At 36.6% G+C, this 7,025-nt stretch overlaps 1 long non-coding RNA gene across 1 annotated transcript; it reads left to right on the plus strand.

Annotated features, from left to right (window-relative positions):
- Window positions 1-25: 25 nt before the first annotated feature.
- LOC105265848 (uncharacterized) lies at window positions 26-3,585 on the plus strand. Its single transcript, XR_892108.1, has 3 exons — window positions 26-1,050; window positions 1,155-1,437; window positions 3,372-3,585. It is a non-coding gene; the product is annotated as an uncharacterized lncRNA (long non-coding RNA).
- Window positions 3,586-7,025: the final 3,440 nt, after the last annotated feature.

Genomic DNA, 7,025 nt, shown 5'->3' on the forward strand with positions numbered 1-7,025 from the left:
GTGGCCCTAAATAAACCATCCACTTTCTCCACATATTTGAAGATTCCAAAAAATTCATGTAACGTCTCAATTACTTCTGAATTTTCACAAGCCACACGCTTGATAAATCATAAATTTCGTGAACTCCAATTTTAACAAATGAGTACTTGACATACATGAAAACCGCTATTCAACCTCGAGCTTCAATTATTAAAAAAATAAAAAATTGGAGTCCTACTGTATTTTCAAATAATAATTTCACATATTAAAAACTCATAAAACTGTAATTCGATCAGTGAGATTTCTTAGTTGGCATTGATTTAAAAAGAAAAAAAAAACAACTCACATCCTTCCGGGTCTTGAGGTTTGCCAGCCTGTCATTGCACTGGACAATGATCTCCCCAGAGTGCGCAACACTCGCAACCTCCATTGGTGCCTGCGGCGTCGGCTCCTCAACGCCCTTCGCCCCACGTACTTGATTAATTTCACCAGGACCATTCTCCTGATGTCCATGAATTCCAATAACTTCCATATCACCGTTAAATGTCCGTAACGTACACAAACTCATTATCCTACCTCGTCACTCCTGACGCTGACTTGTCTCTTATTTTTTTTTTTATTAATAATAATTTTTTTTTTAATTCCCCACGGAATTGAATTTCACAGTGGTGGAGTAGCTGGAGCTGCTTACGAACCGTATGCCAGAGGCGTAAACAGCGACTGAACAGCCATGTTTGATTCTCAACTGTGATTCTCTCGCTTGGACGATAGCAACTCGGCGGGGGCTGACAGTTTTTGTGGTGGGGGGGTTGAGCCCATTGAGGGGAAAGGGGGGTGATGGCAGTGAGGGGAGGGCAATGAGGGGCAAGTGGGGAGGAAAGTCTTTTCTCCCTTACCCCACCCCTCTAGTCCCTGATTCGCCTCTTTTGTACATGTTTTTTTTTTGTCTTCTTCTCTTCACTCAACTTTTTTCCAACTTCTCACTTGCCCCCTTTTGCTTCACCATCACTTCATCTCTCACTTGGACACACGTAATACGGGTGGAGATGACAAACAAAACCGAGAACGTTGGTACGTGCCACAACACAAGGCCCCAGCTCAAGTCCTCTGTTTTTCAGCTTTTGGGGGCATTTATTTTCACTTTTTTTTTACTTTTTGTTTCGTCATTTTTCCAGGGACATCGGGAATCCTGTCGAGTCAGGGACAATAGGTTTTGGGTGAATTTGGTATCGAGAGACGATGATGAGACTCGAGTTTGCGAAATCGTTCTTGCACGGTACGCCGGAGTTGATTTTTATTATGTCGACTTTTTCCTATTTTTTATTTATCTTCAGGGGTTTTATTCTAGACAGGTTGAAGTCGCGGGGGCTCACGTGTTCTGGGGAGAGAGTCGGATCCACTCGCGAGGAGGGGAGGGTAATGATAATGAAAGGAGAATTTAATCTGTACAGGAGTGCGGTAAGCACAACTTTGATTCAATTTTTCTTCCATGTCTCGTGTAATTTTCAGGAAATCACTGTGTTGCAGTGGATTGTTAATAAAGATACGTTGACACGGATTTTCACTTTTTCTTCAAGTCTTTTTTCAAGAAGATCACGTAGAAAATATCGACGAGAAATAGTATTCAAGTATTTTTCGAAATATCACCAAATTGATTAAAATTTGACGGGATTTATTTTTCTGAAACTCAAAGCCTTCTTTGTTTAACAGAAGCTATGAGTTAGTCCGTTATTTCTCGTGTCAATAGTTCACATACTTTGAATTCTAGTTATAATATATCTCCTTATGTAATATAATCATATACAAACGTCACATCTCGGTTTATCACATTTTTCAATGTCTTACCTAATGTATGGACAAATGACTTTTGAAAAAACTCTTTGATTTTAACTTTCCATCCAACTCTAAATTCCAATTCAAATTCCAACTGTTTTTCTTTATTAAACCCGACTCTTTCGACCAATGGGAGAGTCATTATTTCTAGACCATCTAGCTTCCGAAAATGAATTTCTCTCGGCCATCCTAAAAATATTCTGCCTAAACCAGATTTCACATCGAATAGAAAGGAAATTAATTATAATAAATGAATTTCCGATAACAGCGCGCAGTGAAAAAATAAAATTACTCTAACATGTTAAATTCTCATTTGAATTTTTGTACCTAGTACGGTTAATTGGTAGACATAAGTTTTTTCTCGGTGCATAACTTATTGAGTAATTGAGCTATAAGTTTTCGGAACAAAGGAATTGAGTATTAAGTCTGTCACGCTTGAGTGGAGGTCAATTACGTTGATTTCCTGAATATCGAGGGACAATTGTCAGTTTCTCGTATCTCTTATCAAATCATTTGGACGATATCATGACGTAGGATGAGGAAAATGCATGTTTTATGGGGAAATAATGCTGGCTTAATTAATACGGCTGAGAATATAATATTAAACGGCTCGTAATGGAGAGAATGTTGTAATGTTTATAGGAAAGTCATACGTTTTGAGTAGAGAAACTTGAAACTCGAAACACATTGTTTGAGCGATCATTTTAAGTCCATTTCAATACACCACGAATTTCACGCAGTACTTCTGATAAAAATGTCCACATTCTGCTGAAGTGATAAATGAAGCATGAATATGTACACTCAGAGAAATGCATGTACTGGAAGAAATAAATTATTCTTAAACTTCAATGAGGATTGAATTAATCAGGGCACGAGGTACAAGATACTGCGTAAAAAACGAACTTGAACTCTTTCTTATATTTTTTCTACTGATATCAATTCTGGAATATAAAAATTCTTGCTCTCGATTTTTTATAACTCTCTAAAAATTCCTAACTCTTATAAAAAATGCAATAGAATATAAAATGCATTTAAAAACAAAAACAAGAATGTGGAAAACCACTTTTCGGCATTCGTATCGAAATATACTATTTTTTCAACTTTCTGGAATCCGAATGTTGCACAATTCTCTCTAAAATCCAGAAATATCCAATAAAAAAATCTTTGAAAGCTACTTTCCCGCACTAGTGTCCAAATATACTACTTTCAACTTGTCGTAGTGACAAGTTGTGAAATTGGGCACAAACTGAAAAATCTAGTTAAAAAAAATAATAATTTCTTTATCCTTGTGTAATTGATGGAATTTTTTATCTCTTCCCGTCGACTTCCTAAAGCTCCTATTATCATAGTTCCCCACACTATCGAACAATTTGATAGTCGACTCACACATGTAAAAGAAAAGCCCGAGTAACTTCTCGCTATAACTATTGCCCACCTCCCAGCAAAACTATAAATACGGTGTCGCACACGTTGCATTACACCGGTGGTTAGAGAAAGATGGAGATATTTCCACAAGTTAATATTCATCTATTCTGCCTGAGTGTTATACATGCTTTCAGGGACTCTTTGTGTTGGTGCCTTGTGGAAGTTGAAAAACACCTCTTCTCGGTTACAAGTACGGGTTTACACGGCGCTTGCGTGTATGTTACTCCATGAAGGGGCTTTTGCAGTGAGAAAAAAAAAGTTCACTAAATATGTGTTTTTCCAAATGAACCAATTTCATACTTTTATTTTTATCTTGCATTTGATGCGAGGAATTTTTCGTCTCACTAATTTCTCAACTCCAATTTTTTAATTTATTAACAATTTAAGTTCTTTCCGACAATTTTTATACATATTTAAATTTATAAAGATAATCTGCATGAATGTTATTCACTAAATAAATCCGAGAATTGTAAATTCCAATTACTGATAGTAGCTGGAATGTTTTAGATTTTTCGAATTATTCAGGGAAGAATTCTGGGATTATTACGTCTTTATTTAGAGTAATTAGGAAATTGAATTTGATCTAGGGGAAACACTTTTATTTAATTAATAATAAAGGTTCTAGTTAGTTCACAATTAGAAATGAAAAAAGGATCAGATTGTGAAGAACTTCGGATTAGTTTCAGTGCATTTATTTTTTGCGGTTTTTAAATCGGATGATTTCGATCAATCGCTGAATTTCTATTATTTAGACACTTCTCTTTTTTTCTCAATATACATCACGACCATGTACGTTTGTTTTCGGTCTATACGGCATTACATAGGCTCAAGGCATATTGCGGATTCAGCTGATCGAACGCCTCAAAGGGGGGAGATAATGGGGACGATCGATGTTAATTAATCGTGAATTTATTATTTCGATGAGAGTTACAGTGGATTGTATCGGTATTTTAGAAATGGTAACAGATATTTATCATTTCGACATTTCGTTGAGGCTCTTACACGAAAGCAAAAATTACAAAAGACTCAAATCAGGGACCCATTCAAGGGGACATATTCAGTAATTAACGATTGGCGATAATTAATAGTCTAACAAAATATAATACTTGGAGGAAGATAGAGTAATGTCCTACAGACGTTCAAACGAGTGAAATAATCATTAAATTCTCAAGAAATTGTTTTCCGTCTCGCGTTGCATACGCTTATTAAACAATTTCTTTTCGATTTTTTTTTCTTAAGGATTCGTACGATTCTAACAAGACTTGTTCGAGAACCTGTTCGTTCTTCTCTCAGTGTATGTAACTGAATTCATAGGGGAGAATGGGGCAGAGTGAAACAGTGGGGTAAAATGTGCAAAATAATCTCGCAAAATAATCTCGTAAAATAATCTCGTACTTCATTTTATTTATTTAGCAACTGCTACAATATTTCCGGGTGATAATTATTAGGGTTCCAAATAATTGAAATAATAATCTCATGTTAATTACAAATAAAGGAAATCAGTAGTGAAGGAATACTGGGAAATCCCCTGTTCGAATTCCAAGGTCTGGAAATTCTAATTTCTATCAGAATATGGAGTGTTTGAGTCCAGATCCAGAACTAGTCATCCAACGACGAAAAAATTATTATCACAAATCTGACCAACAGAAACCTCCAACAAAAATAAGAAACCGTAAAATCAGATGTTCAAAATTATTGAAAACCCATGAAATCATAAATTGAAAGCTCATAAAACTCGCGAAAATCATAAATTCAAAATTCCCGACCACCTGTAAAATCAGATATTGGAAATGACTGAACGTCCATCGACTCAGATACTAAAAACCGACGAACATCCATAAAAGAAAATACGTCTAGAAAATTTAGAACGTAAGGAGACTCAAGACCATTGGAGAAGGCTCCTGCACAATTCGGCCAGCCGTACAAACACAGCCGATTGTCGCTACTCTCCCCACCAATTCCATCCTCTAATCTCCCTTCTACCTCCTCCCCTCGCGCCACCCCCTTCCCCCCCCACCGTTCCCCTTCAACCGTTTGTCGCCCTCCCCTTTGTTCCCCCCTCTCCCTTAAATCTCTTCAAAACTACTCTCCTCGCTTCACCCGTACATTTTTTTTTGTTGTCCCATACAGATCTTTACATGGATTGCACCTAAACTCAAATTCTTCTTTAGAACGAAAAAACAATTGTCGTTCTCTGTTTTGAACGGCGTTCATCTTTATTCTTTTTTTTTTTTGGCGTGGGGATAGAGAAGCAAGTTTAATGCGTCGGGGAACCATGTGCAGTGGCACGTATCCAACCGCTCATATATCAGGGAATACATATGTGTAGGCAATAGTGACCGCATCGAAAGTCATGACGATTTCATTATTTTGCCCCACCGATTGCTTTGTACCCATTAAATTCAAAATTTTCCATTTTGCGGGTCAACTGTGGGGTAAAGTAGTCATTCTGTTGTCTCGACTGAGTTTGAGTTGTGGGTGAAAATTGTGGGTTAACAATCAGTGGGATAACACTGAGGGTCAATTTTGTGGGTTAATATTGAGGGTCAGATTTGTGGGTTCAAGTATTGCAGGTCAGGAATTGAATGCGAAAAATTTAGTAAATTTAATGAATGAATGTTGAGGCCCAGAGTAATTACGGCAATTACAGCAATACAATTAAAAATTTAATTGACAAATGGCCGTTGTTTGCATATCTATATTGAATGTATTGTTAATATTTAATGTGCAGCAGAGTGATTGTTTTTGAATTTGTTGCGGTGAATTTATTCATTTTCAGTTTGCTGAGAATATAGCGCTACAATTATGGGGTATTTTTAGAATGTTTCACGGTTGTCTCGTAATCATTGAATGGCTGATTAAATTGTTTTCGTGAGGTAATTTGGGGAGAGGGAGGCGCGGATCTCTTTAAATAGTGGGATATTGTTCCTGGGGATTGGGTTCATTGCGTTTATGGAGCGATTTAGGGAGGGGGAATCATTGTTTTATCGATGAGTAGACGACTCGGTAATTTTCGGGAGAATTTTCATTCTCATTTTCATTTGGGGGATTTTCAGGAATCAGTGATTTTGCTCTGGGGTTAATTATTTTTTCCTTCGTTTTCATTATTTCCTCTATTTTTTTTTGTCATTAAAAACTCATACAATTTTTATTCCGTCCTTTGATTTGATCTTGAGTTACGAATATTGAAAGAATATGTGAAAATTATTATTTTTATTTTGTTTTAGATAGGAAATTGTCTTGTCTTGGTATTCGATTTTAATTTTCAGTTGATGGGAAAATTTGAAGTCAATTTCGGTGGAGGAAGTGCAAAAAAAGACCGTTACAATTTGCAGTAGATTAGACATCTAAATTAACTAGTTTCACCTCTTCATTACTGAACTCTTCAATACCCATCATCAAAGGACAATTGGGTTTTCTCTATTAAGCCACAATGCTTCACTCAATTTTGATGAGCGAGGTAATGAGAAAGTTTTCTACCCTAATGTAACAATTTAGGATTTTTTTTATTCCACCTAATTCAATGAGTCCCACTCTCTTGACCTCGAACCACCACTGGGAACAACTTTCGCGGTTACAGCTGCACATAGACAACAGTATAGTGCAATCGCCAAGTGCATTGATTGATAAATAGAGGGATAAGGGAGAAGGGGGGGGATTGAGAAAAATCGAAGAGGAAAAGGCGAAGAAGTAGAAATAGCTAAAAACTCGAGATAGTGTTTTTGTTATTAGATAATAGTAAAAAAAGAATAAGGTGATAGTGAGCAGGTCAGGCTCCGGCTTATCAC

This window comes from Fopius arisanus, unplaced genomic scaffold (assembly GCF_000806365.1).
Source record: "Fopius arisanus strain USDA-PBARC FA_bdor unplaced genomic scaffold, ASM80636v1 scaffold00032, whole genome shotgun sequence".
NCBI classification, from domain to species: domain Eukaryota; kingdom Metazoa; phylum Arthropoda; class Insecta; order Hymenoptera; family Braconidae; genus Fopius; species Fopius arisanus.